The following is a 16,715-nucleotide window of genomic DNA, read 5'->3' as shown; positions in this document are numbered from 1 at the left end:
GTGTCGGTCTGCAGTAGGCCGCTGTTGGCCGAGCGGCGTGCAGTCGCCTTACATGAAGCCCAATGGGCAACTTCAGTGCCACTGTGGACGACAGCATACTGTAGCCGGAGAGAGGAGTCGAAAGGCGCGTTTCACAGTAGAGCCACGCTATCCCACAAGCTGTGCACTAGGTCAAGTTTTTCGCAGACCGCAAACCTTTGGTGGCTTGACGCTCGTCGTCGATCGTAAGGGTGAAACAGTGAAGAGAGTTGGAAAACGGTAAGGTGGACACCCCCAGCAGCATGTGTGTGTCAAATCCGACTTCTGGTCGAGGGCTGTAAGATTCAGTATGATGACGTGACAATTCGGGAGTAGCTCACGAAGGCAAAGCTGCGGCCTTCTTAGCTCTGTGGTAGAGCACTGGTCTCGTAAACCAGGGGTCGTGAGTTCGACCCTCACAGAAGGCATTCATTTTTTTTAACTTTGCTGCTGAGAGCAGAGCTAGCTCGAGCAGCATCTAACAAATGGCAGTGCACTGAATGAAGGGGAAGTTCTACAACCGATAAAGAATGCTCTACTTGCATCAGAGGTTTACTGAATGTGTAGGCGGAACACTGTTTTGTATGCATTTTGTAGTAGAATGTCATGCTTGGCGATGTCATTCGTTAATGAGCTCCGCTACAGTGTGCATGCACGTTTTCCATGTGAAGAGGCGTAAGCAGATACTACCATTCTGCGAGGTGCCTGCAGAAAGTATACGAGTTGCATTGATAAAGAGAGCAGGAGTGACCGCAAGTCAAGGCCTCCGTGGCGCAATCGGCTAGCGCGTTCGGCTGTTAACCGAAAGGTTGGTGGTTCGAGCCCACCCGGGGGCGAAATCGTTTTAATCGCCACCGAGGTGAAGACATATGTCCACTTTGATAGAGATACACAGCTAGAGTGACAGTTTGGCTGTGTTTGAATGATGCCACACAGCGTTATACACATTCAGCCACGTGACAGTGGAGGTAAAAGCATGGCCCTATGCGGACGTTCTACTGTTTTCCTATTCATTCGGCATGTGTGACACTGCAATAGAGCGACGACCACTACAAAAGATGTATTATTTACATTTCATTTCAGCGTATACACCGCGAGTGCCATGTGACAGGGCCTCTCTCTCGATGTCGATCTGCATTTGGCGTCTCTTAAGTGTCGGTCTGCAGTAGGCCGCTGTTGGCCGAGCGGCGTGCAGTCGCCTTACATGAAGCCCAATGGGCAACTTCAGTGCCACTGTGGACGACAGCATACTGTAGCCGGAGAGAGGAGTCGAAAGGCGCGTTTCACAGTAGAGCCACGCTATCCCACAAGCTGTGCACTAGGTCAAGTTTTTCGCAGACCGCAAACCTTTGGTGGCTTGACGCTCGTCGTCGATCGTAAGGGTGAAACAGTGAAGAGAGTTGGAAAACGGTAAGGTGGACACCCCCAGCAGCATGTGTGTGTCAAATCCGATATCTGGTCGAGGGCTGTAAGATTCAGTATGATGACGTGACAATTCAGGAGTAGCTCACGAAGGCAAAGCTGCGGCCTTCTTAGCTCTGTGGTAGAGCACTGGTCTCGTAAACCAGGGGTCGTGAGTTCGACCCTCACAGAAGGCATTCATTCTTTTAACGTTGCTGCTGAGAGCAGAGCTAGCTCGAGCAGCATCTAACAAATGGCAGTGCACTGAATGAAGGGGAAGTTCTACAACCGATAAAGAATGCTCTACTTGCATCAGAGGTTTACTGAATGTGTAGGCGGAACACTGTTTTGTATGCATTTTGTAGTAGAATGTCATGCTTGGCGATGTCATTCGTTAATGAGCTCCGCTACAGTGTGCATGCACGTTATCCATGTGAAGAGGCGTAAGCAGATACTACCATTCTGCGAGGTGCCTGCAGAAAGTATACGAGTTGCATTGATAAAGAGAGCAGGAGTGACCGCAAGTCAAGGCCTCCGTGGCGCAATCGGCTAGCGCGTTCGGCTGTTAACCGAAAGGTTGGTGGTTCGAGCCCACCCGGGGGCGAAATCGTTTTAATCGCCACCGAGGTGAAGACATATGTCCACTTTGATAGAGATACACAGCTAGAGTGACAGTTTGGCTGTGTTTGAATGATGCCACACACCCTTATACACATTCAGCCACGTGACAGTGGAGGTAAAAACATGGCCCTATGCGGACGTTCTACTGTTTTCCTATTCATTCGGCACGTGTGACATTGCAGTAGAGCGACGACCACTACAAAAGATGTATTATTTACATTTCATTTCAGCGTATACACCGCGAGTGCCATGTGACAGGGCCTCTCTCTCGATGTCGATCTGCATTTGGCGTCTCTTAAGTGTCGGTCTGCAGTAGGCCGCTGTTGGCCGAGCGGCGTGCAGTCGCCTTACATGAAGCCCAATGGGCAACTTCAGTGCCACTGTGGACGACAGCATACTGTAGCCGGAGAGAGGAGTCGAAAGGCGCGTTTCACAGTAGAGCCACGCTATCCCACAAGCTGTGCACTAGGTCAAGTTTTTCGCAGACCGCAAACCTTTGGTGGCTTGACGCTCGTCGTCGATCGTAAGGATGAAACAGTGAAGAGAGTTGGAAAACGGTAAGGTGGACACCCCCAGCAGCATGTGTGTGTCAAATCCGATATCTGGTCGAGGGCTGTAAGATTCAGTATGATGACGTGACAATTCAGGAGTAGCTCACGAAGGCAAAGCTGCGGCCTTCTTAGCTCTGTGGTAGAGCACTGGTCTCGTAAACCAGGGGTCGTGAGTTCGACCCTCACAGAAGGCATTCATTCTTTTAACGTTGCTGCTGAGAGCAGAGCTAGCTCGAGCAGCATCTAACAAATGGCAGTGCACTGAATGAAGGGGAAGTTCTACAACCGATAAAGAATGCTCTACTTGCATCAGAGGTTTACTGAATGTGTAGGCGGAACACTGTTTTGTATGCATTTTGTAGTAGAATGTCATGCTTGGCGATGTCATTCGTTAATGAGCTCCGCTACAGTGTGCATGCACGTTATCCATGTGAAGAGGCGTAAGCAGATACTACCATTCTGCGAGGTGCCTGCAGAAAGTATACGAGTTGCATTGATAAAGAGAGCAGGAGTGACCGCAAGTCAAGGCCTCCGTGGCGCAATCGGCTAGCGCGTTCGGCTGTTAACCGAAAGGTTGGTGGTTCGAGCCCACCCGGGGGCGAAATCGTTTTAATCGCCACCGAGGTGAAGACATATGTCCACTTTGATAGAGATACACAGCTAGAGTGACAGTTTGGCTGTGTTTGAATGATGCCACACACCCTTATACACATTCAGCCACGTGACAGTGGAGGTAAAAACATGGCCCTATGCGGACGTTCTACTGTTTTCCTATTCATTCGGCACGTGTGACATTGCAGTAGAGCGACGACCACTACAAAAGATGTATTATTTACATTTCATTTCAGCGTATACACCGCGAGTGCCATGTGACAGGGCCTCTCTCTCGATGTCGATCTGCATTTGGCGTCTCTTAAGTGTCGGTCTGCAGTAGGCCGCTGTTGGCCGAGCGGCGTGCAGTCGCCTTACATGAAGCCCAATGGGCAACTTCAGTGCCACTGTGGACGACAGCATACTGTAGCCGGAGAGAGGAGTCGAAAGGCGCGTTTCACAGTAGAGCCACGCTATCCCACAAGCTGTGCACTAGGTCAAGTTTTTCGCAGACCGCAAACCTTTGGTGGCTTGACGCTCGTCGTCGATCGTAAGGGTGAAACAGTGAAGAGAGTTGGAAAACGGTAAGGTGGACACCCCCAGCAGCATGTGTGTGTCAAATCCGACTTCTGGTCGAGGGCTGTAAGATTCAGTATGATGACGTGACAATTCGGGAGTAGCTCACGAAGGCAAAGCTGCGGCCTTCTTAGCTCAGTGGTAGAGCACTGGTCTCGTAAACCAGGGGTCGTGAGTTCGACCCTCACAGAAGGCATTCATTTTTTTAACGTTGCTGCTGAGAGCAGAGCTAGCTCGAGCAGCATCTAACAAATGGCAGTGCACTGAATGAAGGGGAAGTTCTACAACCGATAAAGAATGCTCTACTTGCATCAGAGGTTTACTGAATGTGTAGGCGGAACACTGTTTTGTATGCATTTTGTAGTAGAATTTCATGCTTGGCGATGTCATTCGGTAATGAGCTCCGCTACAATGTGCATGCACGTTATCCATGTGAAGAGGCGTAAGCAGATACTACCATTCTGCGAGGTGCCTGCAGAAAGTATACGAGTTGCATTGATAAAGAGAGCAGGAGTAACCGCAAGTCAAGGCCTCCGTGGCGCAATCGGCTAGCGCGTTCGGCTGTTAACCGAAAGGTTGGTGGTTCGAGCCCACCCGGGGGCGAAATCGTTTTAATCGCCACCGAGGTGATGACATATGTCCACTTTGATAGAGATACACAGCTAGAGTGACAGTTAGGCTGTGTTTGAATGATGCCACACAGCCTTATACACATTCAGCCACGTGACAGTGGAGGTAAAAGCATGGCCCTATGCGGACGTTCTACTGTTTTCCTATTCATTCGGCATGTGTGACACTGCAGTAGAGCGACGACCACTACAAAAGATGTATTATTTACATTTCATTTCAGCGTATACACCGCGAGTGCCATGTGACAGGGCCTCTCTCTCGATGTCGATCTGCATTTGGCGTCTCTTAAGTGTCGGTCTGCAGTAGGCCGCTGTTGGCCGAGCGGCGTGCAGTCGCCTTACATGAAGCCCAATGGGCAACTTCAGTGCCACTGTGGACGACAGCATACTGTAGCCGGAGAGAGGAGTCGAAAGGCGCGTTTCACAGTAGAGCCACGCTATCCCACAAGCTGTGCACTAGGTCAAGTTTTTCGCAGACCGCAAACCTTTGGTGGCTTGACGCTCGTCGTCGATCGTAAGGGTGAAACAGTGAAGAGAGTTGGAAAACGGTAAGGTGGACACCCCCAGCAGCATGTGTGTGTCAAATCCGACTTCTGGTCGAGGGCTGTAAGATTCAGTATGATGACGTGACAATTCGGGAGTAGCTCACGAAGGCAAAGCTGCGGCCTTCTTAGCTCTGTGGTAGAGCACTGGTCTCGTAAACCAGGGGTCGTGAGTTCGACCCTCACAGAAGGCATTCATTTTTTTTAACTTTGCTGCTGAGAGCAGAGCTAGCTCGAGCAGCATCTAACAAATGGCAGTGCACTGAATGAAGGGGAAGTTCTACAACCGATAAAGAATGCTCTACTTGCATCAGAGGTTTACTGAATGTGTAGGCGGAACACTGTTTTGTATGCATTTTGTAGTAGAATGTCATGCTTGGCGATGTCATTCGTTAATGAGCTCCGCTACAGTGTGCATGCACGTTTTCCATGTGAAGAGGCGTAAGCAGATACTACCATTCTGCGAGGTGCCTGCAGAAAGTATACGAGTTGCATTGATAAAGAGAGCAGGAGTGACCGCAAGTCAAGGCCTCCGTGGCGCAATCGGCTAGCGCGTTCGGCTGTTAACCGAAAGGTTGGTGGTTCGAGCCCACCCGGGGGCGAAATCGTTTTAATCGCCACCGAGGTGAAGACATATGTCCACTTTGATAGAGATACACAGCTAGAGTGACAGTTTGGCTGTGTTTGAATGATGCCACACAGCGTTATACACATTCAGCCACGTGACAGTGGAGGTAAAAGCATGGCCCTATGCGGACGTTCTACTGTTTTCCTATTCATTCGGCATGTGTGACACTGCAATAGAGCGACGACCACTACAAAAGATGTATTATTTACATTTCATTTCAGCGTATACACCGCGAGTGCCATGTGACAGGGCCTCTCTCTCGATGTCGATCTGCATTTGGCGTCTCTTAAGTGTCGGTCTGCAGTAGGCCGCTGTTGGCCGAGCGGCGTGCAGTCGCCTTACATGAAGCCCAATGGGCAACTTCAGTGCCACTGTGGACGACAGCATACTGTAGCCGGAGAGAGGAGTCGAAAGGCGCGTTTCACAGTAGAGCCACGCTATCCCACAAGCTGTGCACTAGGTCAAGTTTTTCGCAGACCGCAAACCTTTGGTGGCTTGACGCTCGTCGTCGATCGTAAGGGTGAAACAGTGAAGAGAGTTGGAAAACGGTAAGGTGGACACCCCCAGCAGCATGTGTGTGTCAAATCCGATATCTGGTCGAGGGCTGTAAGATTCAGTATGATGACGTGACAATTCGGGAGTAGCTCAGGAAGGCAAAGCTGCGGCCTTCTTAGCTCTGTGGTAGAGCACTGGTCTCGTAAACCAGGGGTCGTGAGTTCGACCCTCACAGAAGGCATTCATTTTTTAACGTTGCTGCTGAGAGCAGAGCTAGCTCGAGCAGCATCTAACAAATGGCAGTGCACTGAATGAAGGGGAAGATCTACAACCGATAAAGAATTCTCTACTTGCATCAGAGGTTTACTGAATGTGTAGGCGGAACAATGTTTTGTATGCATTTTGTAGTAGAATGTCATGCTTGGCGATGTCATTCGTTAATGAGCTCCGCTACAGTGTGCATGCACGTTATCCATGTGAAGAGGCGTAAGCAGATACTACCATTCTGCGAGGTGCCTGCAGAAAGTATACGAGTTGCATTGATAAAGAGAGCAGGAGTGACCGCAAGTCAAGGCCTCCGTGGCGCAATCGGCTAGCGCGTTCGGCTGTTAACCGAAAGGTTGGTTGTTCGAGCCCACCTGGGGGCGAAATCGTTTTAATCGCCACCGAGGTGAAGACATATGTCCACTTTGATAGAGATACACAGCTAGAGTGACAGTTTGGCTGTGTTTGAATGATGCCACACAGCCTTATACACATTCAGCCACGTGACAGTGGAGGTAAAAACATGGCCCTATGCGGACGTTCTACTGTTTTCCTATTCATTCGGCACGTGTGACATTGCAGTAGAGCGACGACCACTACAAAAGATGTATTATTTACATTTCATTTCAGCGTATACACCGCGAGTGCCATGTGACAGGGCCTCTCTCTCGATGTCGATCTGCATTTGGCGTCTCTTAAGTGTCGGTCTGCAGTAGGCCGCTGTTGGCCGAGCGGCGTGCAGTCGCCTTACATGAAGCCCAATGGGCAACTTCAGTGCCACTGTGGACGACAGCATACTGTAGCCGGAGAGAGGAGTCGAAAGGCGCGTTTCACAGTAGAGCCACGCTATCCCACAAGCTGTGCACTAGGTCAAGTTTTTCGCAGACCGCAAACCTTTGGTGGCTTGACGCTCGTCGTCGATCGTAAGGATGAAACAGTGAAGAGAGTTGGAAAACGGTAAGGTGGACACCCCCAGCAGCATGTGTGTGTCAAATCCGATATCTGGTCGAGGGCTGTAAGATTCAGTATGATGACGTGACAATTCAGGAGTAGCTCACGAAGGCAAAGCTGCGGCCTTCTTAGCTCTGTGGTAGAGCACTGGTCTCGTAAACCAGGGGTCGTGAGTTCGACCCTCACAGAAGGCATTCATTCTTTTAACGTTGCTGCTGAGAGCAGAGCTAGCTCGAGCAGCATCTAACAAATGGCAGTGCACTGAATGAAGGGGAAGTTCTACAACCGATAAAGAATGCTCTACTTGCATCAGAGGTTTACTGAATGTGTAGGCGGAACACTGTTTTGTATGCATTTTGTAGTAGAATGTCATGCTTGGCGATGTCATTCGTTAATGAGCTCCGCTACAGTGTGCATGCACGTTATCCATGTGAAGAGGCGTAAGCAGATACTACCATTCTGCGAGGTGCCTGCAGAAAGTATACGAGTTGCATTGATAAAGAGAGCAGGAGTGACCGCAAGTCAAGGCCTCCGTGGCGCAATCGGCTAGCGCGTTCGGCTGTTAACCGAAAGGTTGGTGGTTCGAGCCCACCCGGGGGCGAAATCGTTTTAATCGCCACCGAGGTGAAGACATATGTCCACTTTGATAGAGATACACAGCTAGAGTGACAGTTTGGCTGTGTTTGAATGATGCCACACACCCTTATACACATTCAGCCACGTGACAGTGGAGGTAAAAACATGGCCCTATGCGGACGTTCTACTGTTTTCCTATTCATTCGGCACGTGTGACATTGCAGTAGAGCGACGACCACTACAAAAGATGTATTATTTACATTTCATTTCAGCGTATACACCGCGAGTGCCATGTGACAGGGCCTCTCTCTCGATGTCGATCTGCATTTGGCGTCTCTTAAGTGTCGGTCTGCAGTAGGCCGCTGTTGGCCGAGCGGCGTGCAGTCGCCTTACATGAAGCCCAATGGGCAACTTCAGTGCCACTGTGGACGACAGCATACTGTAGCCGGAGAGAGGAGTCGAAAGGCGCGTTTCACAGTAGAGCCACGCTATCCCACAAGCTGTGCACTAGGTCAAGTTTTTCGCAGACCGCAAACCTTTGGTGGCTTGACGCTCGTCGTCGATCGTAAGGGTGAAACAGTGAAGAGACTTGGAAAACGGTAAGGTGGACACCCCCAGCAGCATGTGTGTGTCAAATCCGATATCTGGTCGAGGGCTGTAAGATTCAGTATGATGACGTGACAATTCGGGAGTAGCTCACGAAGGCAAAGCTGCGGCCTTCTTAGCTCAGTGGTAGAGCACTGGTCTCGTAAACCAGGGGTCGTGAGTTCGACCCTCACAGAAGGCATTCATTTTTTTAACGTTGCTGCTGAGAGCAGAGCTAGCTCGAGCAGCATCTAACAAATGGCAGTGCACTGAATGAAGGGGAAGTTCTACAACCGATAAAGAATGCTCTACTTGCATCAGAGGTTTACTGAATGTGTAGGCGGAACACTGTTTTGTATGCATTTTGTAGTAGAATTTCATGCTTGGCGATGTCATTCGGTAATGAGCTCCGCTACAGTGTGCATGCACGTTATCCATGTGAAGAGGCGTAAGCAGATACTACCATTCTGCGAGGTGCCTGCAGAAAGTATACGAGTTGCATTGATAAAGAGAGCAGGAGTAACCGCAAGTCAAGGCCTCCGTGGCGCAATCGGCTAGCGCGTTCGGCTGTTAACCGAAAGGTTGGTGGTTCGAGCCCACCCGGGGGCGAAATCGTTTTAATCGCCACCGAGGTGATGACATATGTCCACTTTGACAGAGATACACAGCTAGAGTGACAGTTAGGCTGTGTTTGAATGATGCCACACAGCCTTATACACATTCAGCCACGTGACAGTGGAGGTAAAAGCATGGCCCTATGCGGACGTTCTACTGTTTTCCTATTCATTCGGCATGTGTGACACTGCAGTAGAGCGACGACCACTACAAAAGATGTATTATTTACATTTCATTTCAGCGTATACACCGCGAGTGCCATGTGACAGGGCCTCTCTCTCGATGTCGATCTGCATTTGGCGTCTCTTAAGTGTCGGTCTGCAGTAGGCCGCTGTTGGCCGAGCGGCGTGCAGTCGCCTTACATGAAGCCCAATGGGCAACTTCAGTGCCACTGTGGACGACAGCATACTGTAGCCGGAGAGAGGAGTCGAAAGGCGCGTTTCACAGTAGAGCCACGCTATCCCACAAGCTGTGCACTAGGTCAAGTTTTTCGCAGACCGCAAACCTTTGGTGGCTTGACGCTCGTCGTCGATCGTAAGGATGAAACAGTGAAGAGAGTTGGAAAACGGTAAGGTGGACACCCCCAGCAGCATGTGTGTGTCAAATCCGATATCTGGTCGAGGGCTGTAAGATTCAGTATGATGACGTGACAATTCAGGAGTAGCTCACGAAGGCAAAGCTGCGGCCTTCTTAGCTCTGTGGTAGAGCACTGGTCTCGTAAACCAGGGGTCGTGAGTTCGACCCTCACAGAAGGCATTCATTCTTTTAACGTTGCTGCTGAGAGCAGAGCTAGCTCGAGCAGCATCTAACAAATGGCAGTGCACTGAATGAAGGGGAAGTTCTACAACCGATAAAGAATGCTCTACTTGCATCAGAGGTTTACTGAATGTGTAGGCGGAACACTGTTTTGTATGCATTTTGTAGTAGAATGTCATGCTTGGCGATGTCATTCGTTAATGAGCTCCGCTACAGTGTGCATGCACGTTATCCATGTGAAGAGGCGTAAGCAGATACTACCATTCTGCGAGGTGCCTGCAGAAAGTATACGAGTTGCATTGATAAAGAGAGCAGGAGTGACCGCAAGTCAAGGCCTCCGTGGCGCAATCGGCTAGCGCGTTCGGCTGTTAACCGAAAGGTTGGTGGTTCGAGCCCACCCGGGGGCGAAATCGTTTTAATCGCCACCGAGGTGAAGACATATGTCCACTTTGATAGAGATACACAGCTAGAGTGACAGTTTGGCTGTGTTTGAATGATGCCACACACCCTTATACACATTCAGCCACGTGACAGTGGAGGTAAAAACATGGCCCTATGCGGACGTTCTACTGTTTTCCTATTCATTCGGCACGTGTGACATTGCAGTAGAGCGACGACCACTACAAAAGATGTATTATTTACATTTCATTTCAGCGTATACACCGCGAGTGCCATGTGACAGGGCCTCTCTCTCGATGTCGATCTGCATTTGGCGTCTCTTAAGTGTCGGTCTGCAGTAGGCCGCTGTTGGCCGAGCGGCGTGCAGTCGCCTTACATGAAGCCCAATGGGCAACTTCAGTGCCACTGTGGACGACAGCATACTGTAGCCGGAGAGAGGAGTCGAAAGGCGCGTTTCACAGTAGAGCCACGCTATCCCACAAGCTGTGCACTAGGTCAAGTTTTTCGCAGACCGCAAACCTTTGGTGGCTTGACGCTCGTCGTCGATCGTAAGGATGAAACAGTGAAGAGAGTTGGAAAACGGTAAGGTGGACACCCCCAGCAGCATGTGTGTGTCAAATCCGATATCTGGTCGAGGGCTGTAAGATTCAGTATGATGACGTGACAATTCAGGAGTAGCTCACGAAGGCAAAGCTGCGGCCTTCTTAGCTCTGTGGTAGAGCACTGGTCTCGTAAACCAGGGGTCGTGAGTTCGACCCTCACAGAAGGCATTCATTCTTTTAACGTTGCTGCTGAGAGCAGAGCTAGCTCGAGCAGCATCTAACAAATGGCAGTGCACTGAATGAAGGGGAAGTTCTACAACCGATAAAGAATGCTCTACTTGCATCAGAGGTTTACTGAATGTGTAGGCGGAACACTGTTTTGTATGCATTTTGTAGTAGAATGTCATGCTTGGCGATGTCATTCGTTAATGAGCTCCGCTACAGTGTGCATGCACGTTATCCATGTGAAGAGGCGTAAGCAGATACTACCATTCTGCGAGGTGCCTGCAGAAAGTATACGAGTTGCATTGATAAAGAGAGCAGGAGTGACCGCAAGTCAAGGCCTCCGTGGCGCAATCGGCTAGCGCGTTCGGCTGTTAACCGAAAGGTTGGTGGTTCGAGCCCACCCGGGGGCGAAATCGTTTTAATCGCCACCGAGGTGAAGACATATGTCCACTTTGATAGAGATACACAGCTAGAGTGACAGTTTGGCTGTGTTTGAATGATGCCACACAGCGTTATACACATTCAGCCACGTGACAGTGGAGGTAAAAACATGGCCCTATGCGGACGTTCTACTGTTTTCCTATTCATTCGGCACGTGTGACATTGCAGTAGAGCGACGACCACTACAAAAGATGTATTATTTACATTTCATTTCAGCGTATACACCGCGAGTGCCATGTGACAGGGCCTCTCTCTCGATGTCGATCTGCATTTGGCGTCTCTTAAGTGTCGGTCTGCAGTAGGCCGCTGTTGGCCGAGCGGCGTGCAGTCGCCTTACATGAAGCCCAATGGGCAACTTCAGTGCCACTGTGGACGACAGCATACTGTAGCCGGAGAGAGGAGTCGAAAGGCGCGTTTCACAGTAGAGCCACGCTATCCCACAAGCTGTGCACTAGGTCAAGTTTTTCGCAGACCGCAAACCTTTGGTGGCTTGACGCTCGTCGTCGATCGTAAGGGTGAAACAGTGAAGAGACTTGGAAAACGGTAAGGTGGACACCCCCAGCAGCATGTGTGTGTCAAATCCGATATCTGGTCGAGGGCTGTAAGATTCAGTATGATGACGTGACAATTCGGGAGTAGCTCACGAAGGCAAAGCTGCGGCCTTCTTAGCTCAGTGGTAGAGCACTGGTCTCGTAAACCAGGGGTCGTGAGTTCGACCCTCACAGAAGGCATTCATTTTTTTAACGTTGCTGCTGAGAGCAGAGCTAGCTCGAGCAGCATCTAACAAATGGCAGTGCACTGAATGAAGGGGAAGTTCTACAACCGATAAAGAATGCTCTACTTGCATCAGAGGTTTACTGAATGTGTAGGCGGAACACTGTTTTGTATGCATTTTGTAGTAGAATTTCATGCTTGGCGATGTCATTCGGTAATGAGCTCCGCTACAGTGTGCATGCACGTTATCCATGTGAAGAGGCGTAAGCAGATACTACCATTCTGCGAGGTGCCTGCAGAAAGTATACGAGTTGCATTGATAAAGAGAGCAGGAGTAACCGCAAGTCAAGGCCTCCGTGGCGCAATCGGCTAGCGCGTTCGGCTGTTAACCGAAAGGTTGGTGGTTCGAGCCCACCCGGGGGCGAAATCGTTTTAATCGCCACCGAGGTGATGACATATGTCCACTTTGATAGAGATACACAGCTAGAGTGACAGTTAGGCTGTGTTTGAATGATGCCACACAGCCTTATACACATTCAGCCACGTGACAGTGGAGGTAAAAGCATGGCCCTATGCGGACGTTCTACTGTTTTCCTATTCATTCGGCATGTGTGACACTGCAGTAGAGCGACGACCACTACAAAAGATGTATTATTTACATTTCATTTCAGCGTATACACCGCGAGTGCCATGTGACAGGGCCTCTCTCTCGATGTCGATCTGCATTTGGCGTCTCTTAAGTGTCGGTCTGCAGTAGGCCGCTGTTGGCCGAGCGGCGTGCAGTCGCCTTACATGAAGCCCAATGGGCAACTTCAGTGCCACTGTGGACGACAGCATACTGTAGCCGGAGAGAGGAGTCGAAAGGCGCGTTTCACAGTAGAGCCACGCTATCCCACAAGCTGTGCACTAGGTCAAGTTTTTCGCAGACCGCAAACCTTTGGTGGCTTGACGCTCGTCGTCGATCGTAAGGGTGAAACAGTGAAGAGAGTTGGAAAACGGTAAGGTGGACACCCCCAGCAGCATGTGTGTGTCAAATCCGACTTCTGGTCGAGGGCTGTAAGATTCAGTATGATGACGTGACAATTCGGGAGTAGCTCACGAAGGCAAAGCTGCGGCCTTCTTAGCTCTGTGGTAGAGCACTGGTCTCGTAAACCAGGGGTCGTGAGTTCGACCCTCACAGAAGGCATTCATTTTTTTTAACTTTGCTGCTGAGAGCAGAGCTAGCTCGAGCAGCATCTAACAAATGGCAGTGCACTGAATGAAGGGGAAGTTCTACAACCGATAAAGAATGCTCTACTTGCATCAGAGGTTTACTGAATGTGTAGGCGGAACACTGTTTTGTATGCATTTTGTAGTAGAATGTCATGCTTGGCGATGTCATTCGTTAATGAGCTCCGCTACAGTGTGCATGCACGTTTTCCATGTGAAGAGGCGTAAGCAGATACTACCATTCTGCGAGGTGCCTGCAGAAAGTATACGAGTTGCATTGATAAAGAGAGCAGGAGTGACCGCAAGTCAAGGCCTCCGTGGCGCAATCGGCTAGCGCGTTCGGCTGTTAACCGAAAGGTTGGTGGTTCGAGCCCACCCGGGGGCGAAATCGTTTTAATCGCCACCGAGGTGAAGACATATGTCCACTTTGATAGAGATACACAGCTAGAGTGACAGTTTGGCTGTGTTTGAATGATGCCACACAGCGTTATACACATTCAGCCACGTGACAGTGGAGGTAAAAGCATGGCCCTATGCGGACGTTCTACTGTTTTCCTATTCATTCGGCATGTGTGACACTGCAATAGAGCGACGACCACTACAAAAGATGTATTATTTACATTTCATTTCAGCGTATACACCGCGAGTGCCATGTGACAGGGCCTCTCTCTCGATGTCGATCTGCATTTGGCGTCTCTTAAGTGTCGGTCTGCAGTAGGCCGCTGTTGGCCGAGCGGCGTGCAGTCGCCTTACATGAAGCCCAATGGGCAACTTCAGTGCCACTGTGGACGACAGCATACTGTAGCCGGAGAGAGGAGTCGAAAGGCGCGTTTCACAGTAGAGCCACGCTATCCCACAAGCTGTGCACTAGGTCAAGTTTTTCGCAGACCGCAAACCTTTGGTGGCTTGACGCTCGTCGTCGATCGTAAGGGTGAAACAGTGAAGAGAGTTGGAAAACGGTAAGGTGGACACCCCCAGCAGCATGTGTGTGTCAAATCCGATATCTGGTCGAGGGCTGTAAGATTCAGTATGATGACGTGACAATTCGGGAGTAGCTCAGGAAGGCAAAGCTGCGGCCTTCTTAGCTCTGTGGTAGAGCACTGGTCTCGTAAACCAGGGGTCGTGAGTTCGACCCTCACAGAAGGCATTCATTTTTTAACGTTGCTGCTGAGAGCAGAGCTAGCTCGAGCAGCATCTAACAAATGGCAGTGCACTGAATGAAGGGGAAGATCTACAACCGATAAAGAATTCTCTACTTGCATCAGAGGTTTACTGAATGTGTAGGCGGAACAATGTTTTGTATGCATTTTGTAGTAGAATGTCATGCTTGGCGATGTCATTCGTTAATGAGCTCCGCTACAGTGTGCATGCACGTTATCCATGTGAAGAGGCGTAAGCAGATACTACCATTCTGCGAGGTGCCTGCAGAAAGTATACGAGTTGCATTGATAAAGAGAGCAGGAGTGACCGCAAGTCAAGGCCTCCGTGGCGCAATCGGCTAGCGCGTTCGGCTGTTAACCGAAAGGTTGGTTGTTCGAGCCCACCTGGGGGCGAAATCGTTTTAATCGCCACCGAGGTGAAGACATATGTCCACTTTGATAGAGATACACAGCTAGAGTGACAGTTTGGCTGTGTTTGAATGATGCCACACAGCCTTATACACATTCAGCCACGTGACAGTGGAGGTAAAAACATGGCCCTATGCGGACGTTCTACTGTTTTCCTATTCATTCGGCACGTGTGACATTGCAGTAGAGCGACGACCACTACAAAAGATGTATTATTTACATTTCATTTCAGCGTATACACCGCGAGTGCCATGTGACAGGGCCTCTCTCTCGATGTCGATCTGCATTTGGCGTCTCTTAAGTGTCGGTCTGCAGTAGGCCGCTGTTGGCCGAGCGGCGTGCAGTCGCCTTACATGAAGCCCAATGGGCAACTTCAGTGCCACTGTGGACGACAGCATACTGTAGCCGGAGAGAGGAGTCGAAAGGCGCGTTTCACAGTAGAGCCACGCTATCCCACAAGCTGTGCACTAGGTCAAGTTTTTCGCAGACCGCAAACCTTTGGTGGCTTGACGCTCGTCGTCGATCGTAAGGATGAAACAGTGAAGAGAGTTGGAAAACGGTAAGGTGGACACCCCCAGCAGCATGTGTGTGTCAAATCCGATATCTGGTCGAGGGCTGTAAGATTCAGTATGATGACGTGACAATTCAGGAGTAGCTCACGAAGGCAAAGCTGCGGCCTTCTTAGCTCTGTGGTAGAGCACTGGTCTCGTAAACCAGGGGTCGTGAGTTCGACCCTCACAGAAGGCATTCATTCTTTTAACGTTGCTGCTGAGAGCAGAGCTAGCTCGAGCAGCATCTAACAAATGGCAGTGCACTGAATGAAGGGGAAGTTCTACAACCGATAAAGAATGCTCTACTTGCATCAGAGGTTTACTGAATGTGTAGGCGGAACACTGTTTTGTATGCATTTTGTAGTAGAATGTCATGCTTGGCGATGTCATTCGTTAATGAGCTCCGCTACAGTGTGCATGCACGTTATCCATGTGAAGAGGCGTAAGCAGATACTACCATTCTGCGAGGTGCCTGCAGAAAGTATACGAGTTGCATTGATAAAGAGAGCAGGAGTGACCGCAAGTCAAGGCCTCCGTGGCGCAATCGGCTAGCGCGTTCGGCTGTTAACCGAAAGGTTGGTGGTTCGAGCCCACCCGGGGGCGAAATCGTTTTAATCGCCACCGAGGTGAAGACATATGTCCACTTTGATAGAGATACACAGCTAGAGTGACAGTTTGGCTGTGTTTGAATGATGCCACACACCCTTATACACATTCAGCCACGTGACAGTGGAGGTAAAAACATGGCCCTATGCGGACGTTCTACTGTTTTCCTATTCATTCGGCACGTGTGACATTGCAGTAGAGCGACGACCACTACAAAAGATGTATTATTTACATTTCATTTCAGCGTATACACCGCGAGTGCCATGTGACAGGGCCTCTCTCTCGATGTCGATCTGCATTTGGCGTCTCTTAAGTGTCGGTCTGCAGTAGGCCGCTGTTGGCCGAGCGGCGTGCAGTCGCCTTACATGAAGCCCAATGGGCAACTTCAGTGCCACTGTGGACGACAGCATACTGTAGCCGGAGAGAGGAGTCGAAAGGCGCGTTTCACAGTAGAGCCACGCTATCCCACAAGCTGTGCACTAGGTCAAGTTTTTCGCAGACCGCAAACCTTTGGTGGCTTGACGCTCGTCGTCGATCGTAAGGATGAAACAGTGAAGAGAGTTGGAAAACGGTAAGGTGGACACCCCCAGCAGCATGTGTGTGTCAAATCCGATATCTGGTCGAGGGCTGTAAGATTCAGTATGATGACGTGACAATTCAG

The 16,715-nt window shown here is 50.1% G+C and overlaps 28 non-coding genes across 28 annotated transcripts; all 28 read left to right on the top strand.

Moving 5' to 3' along the window:
- The first annotated feature begins 374 nt into the window (after nt 1–374).
- Nucleotides 375–446, top strand: Trnat-cgu (transfer RNA threonine (anticodon CGU)). Its single transcript has one exon. It is a non-coding gene; the product is annotated as a tRNA-Thr (tRNA).
- Nucleotides 447–780: 334 nt separating this feature from the next.
- Trnan-guu (transfer RNA asparagine (anticodon GUU)) lies at nt 781–854 on the top strand. The gene has a single exon. It is a non-coding gene; the product is annotated as a tRNA-Asn (tRNA).
- Nucleotides 855–1,544: 690 nt separating this feature from the next.
- On the top strand, nt 1,545–1,616 carry Trnat-cgu (transfer RNA threonine (anticodon CGU)). Its single transcript has one exon. It is a non-coding gene; the product is annotated as a tRNA-Thr (tRNA).
- Nucleotides 1,617–1,949: 333 nt separating this feature from the next.
- Trnan-guu (transfer RNA asparagine (anticodon GUU)) lies at nt 1,950–2,023 on the top strand. The gene has a single exon. It is a non-coding gene; the product is annotated as a tRNA-Asn (tRNA).
- A 690-nt stretch (nt 2,024–2,713) lies between these two features.
- On the top strand, nt 2,714–2,785 carry Trnat-cgu (transfer RNA threonine (anticodon CGU)). The gene has a single exon. It is a non-coding gene; the product is annotated as a tRNA-Thr (tRNA).
- Nucleotides 2,786–3,118: 333 nt separating this feature from the next.
- Trnan-guu (transfer RNA asparagine (anticodon GUU)) lies at nt 3,119–3,192 on the top strand. Its single transcript has one exon. It is a non-coding gene; the product is annotated as a tRNA-Asn (tRNA).
- Nucleotides 3,193–3,882: 690 nt separating this feature from the next.
- Nucleotides 3,883–3,954, top strand: Trnat-cgu (transfer RNA threonine (anticodon CGU)). Its single transcript has one exon. It is a non-coding gene; the product is annotated as a tRNA-Thr (tRNA).
- Nucleotides 3,955–4,287: 333 nt separating this feature from the next.
- Trnan-guu (transfer RNA asparagine (anticodon GUU)) lies at nt 4,288–4,361 on the top strand. The gene has a single exon. It is a non-coding gene; the product is annotated as a tRNA-Asn (tRNA).
- Nucleotides 4,362–5,051: 690 nt separating this feature from the next.
- Nucleotides 5,052–5,123, top strand: Trnat-cgu (transfer RNA threonine (anticodon CGU)). The gene has a single exon. It is a non-coding gene; the product is annotated as a tRNA-Thr (tRNA).
- A 334-nt stretch (nt 5,124–5,457) lies between these two features.
- Nucleotides 5,458–5,531, top strand: Trnan-guu (transfer RNA asparagine (anticodon GUU)). Its single transcript has one exon. It is a non-coding gene; the product is annotated as a tRNA-Asn (tRNA).
- A 690-nt stretch (nt 5,532–6,221) lies between these two features.
- Trnat-cgu (transfer RNA threonine (anticodon CGU)) lies at nt 6,222–6,293 on the top strand. Its single transcript has one exon. It is a non-coding gene; the product is annotated as a tRNA-Thr (tRNA).
- A 332-nt stretch (nt 6,294–6,625) lies between these two features.
- Trnan-guu (transfer RNA asparagine (anticodon GUU)) lies at nt 6,626–6,699 on the top strand. The gene has a single exon. It is a non-coding gene; the product is annotated as a tRNA-Asn (tRNA).
- A 690-nt stretch (nt 6,700–7,389) lies between these two features.
- Trnat-cgu (transfer RNA threonine (anticodon CGU)) lies at nt 7,390–7,461 on the top strand. Its single transcript has one exon. It is a non-coding gene; the product is annotated as a tRNA-Thr (tRNA).
- Nucleotides 7,462–7,794: 333 nt separating this feature from the next.
- On the top strand, nt 7,795–7,868 carry Trnan-guu (transfer RNA asparagine (anticodon GUU)). Its single transcript has one exon. It is a non-coding gene; the product is annotated as a tRNA-Asn (tRNA).
- Nucleotides 7,869–8,558: 690 nt separating this feature from the next.
- Trnat-cgu (transfer RNA threonine (anticodon CGU)) lies at nt 8,559–8,630 on the top strand. The gene has a single exon. It is a non-coding gene; the product is annotated as a tRNA-Thr (tRNA).
- A 333-nt stretch (nt 8,631–8,963) lies between these two features.
- Nucleotides 8,964–9,037, top strand: Trnan-guu (transfer RNA asparagine (anticodon GUU)). The gene has a single exon. It is a non-coding gene; the product is annotated as a tRNA-Asn (tRNA).
- A 690-nt stretch (nt 9,038–9,727) lies between these two features.
- On the top strand, nt 9,728–9,799 carry Trnat-cgu (transfer RNA threonine (anticodon CGU)). The gene has a single exon. It is a non-coding gene; the product is annotated as a tRNA-Thr (tRNA).
- Nucleotides 9,800–10,132: 333 nt separating this feature from the next.
- Nucleotides 10,133–10,206, top strand: Trnan-guu (transfer RNA asparagine (anticodon GUU)). Its single transcript has one exon. It is a non-coding gene; the product is annotated as a tRNA-Asn (tRNA).
- A 690-nt stretch (nt 10,207–10,896) lies between these two features.
- Nucleotides 10,897–10,968, top strand: Trnat-cgu (transfer RNA threonine (anticodon CGU)). The gene has a single exon. It is a non-coding gene; the product is annotated as a tRNA-Thr (tRNA).
- A 333-nt stretch (nt 10,969–11,301) lies between these two features.
- Nucleotides 11,302–11,375, top strand: Trnan-guu (transfer RNA asparagine (anticodon GUU)). The gene has a single exon. It is a non-coding gene; the product is annotated as a tRNA-Asn (tRNA).
- A 690-nt stretch (nt 11,376–12,065) lies between these two features.
- On the top strand, nt 12,066–12,137 carry Trnat-cgu (transfer RNA threonine (anticodon CGU)). Its single transcript has one exon. It is a non-coding gene; the product is annotated as a tRNA-Thr (tRNA).
- Nucleotides 12,138–12,470: 333 nt separating this feature from the next.
- On the top strand, nt 12,471–12,544 carry Trnan-guu (transfer RNA asparagine (anticodon GUU)). The gene has a single exon. It is a non-coding gene; the product is annotated as a tRNA-Asn (tRNA).
- Nucleotides 12,545–13,234: 690 nt separating this feature from the next.
- Trnat-cgu (transfer RNA threonine (anticodon CGU)) lies at nt 13,235–13,306 on the top strand. The gene has a single exon. It is a non-coding gene; the product is annotated as a tRNA-Thr (tRNA).
- Nucleotides 13,307–13,640: 334 nt separating this feature from the next.
- On the top strand, nt 13,641–13,714 carry Trnan-guu (transfer RNA asparagine (anticodon GUU)). Its single transcript has one exon. It is a non-coding gene; the product is annotated as a tRNA-Asn (tRNA).
- Nucleotides 13,715–14,404: 690 nt separating this feature from the next.
- On the top strand, nt 14,405–14,476 carry Trnat-cgu (transfer RNA threonine (anticodon CGU)). Its single transcript has one exon. It is a non-coding gene; the product is annotated as a tRNA-Thr (tRNA).
- A 332-nt stretch (nt 14,477–14,808) lies between these two features.
- Nucleotides 14,809–14,882, top strand: Trnan-guu (transfer RNA asparagine (anticodon GUU)). Its single transcript has one exon. It is a non-coding gene; the product is annotated as a tRNA-Asn (tRNA).
- Nucleotides 14,883–15,572: 690 nt separating this feature from the next.
- Nucleotides 15,573–15,644, top strand: Trnat-cgu (transfer RNA threonine (anticodon CGU)). Its single transcript has one exon. It is a non-coding gene; the product is annotated as a tRNA-Thr (tRNA).
- Nucleotides 15,645–15,977: 333 nt separating this feature from the next.
- Trnan-guu (transfer RNA asparagine (anticodon GUU)) lies at nt 15,978–16,051 on the top strand. The gene has a single exon. It is a non-coding gene; the product is annotated as a tRNA-Asn (tRNA).
- The last annotated feature ends 664 nt before the right edge of the window (nt 16,052–16,715 follow it).

Source organism: Schistocerca cancellata, unplaced genomic scaffold, assembly GCF_023864275.1.
Source record: "Schistocerca cancellata isolate TAMUIC-IGC-003103 unplaced genomic scaffold, iqSchCanc2.1 HiC_scaffold_826, whole genome shotgun sequence".
Classification (NCBI taxonomy): domain Eukaryota; kingdom Metazoa; phylum Arthropoda; class Insecta; order Orthoptera; family Acrididae; genus Schistocerca; species Schistocerca cancellata.
This window is presented reverse-complemented; position numbering and strand designations above follow the sequence as displayed.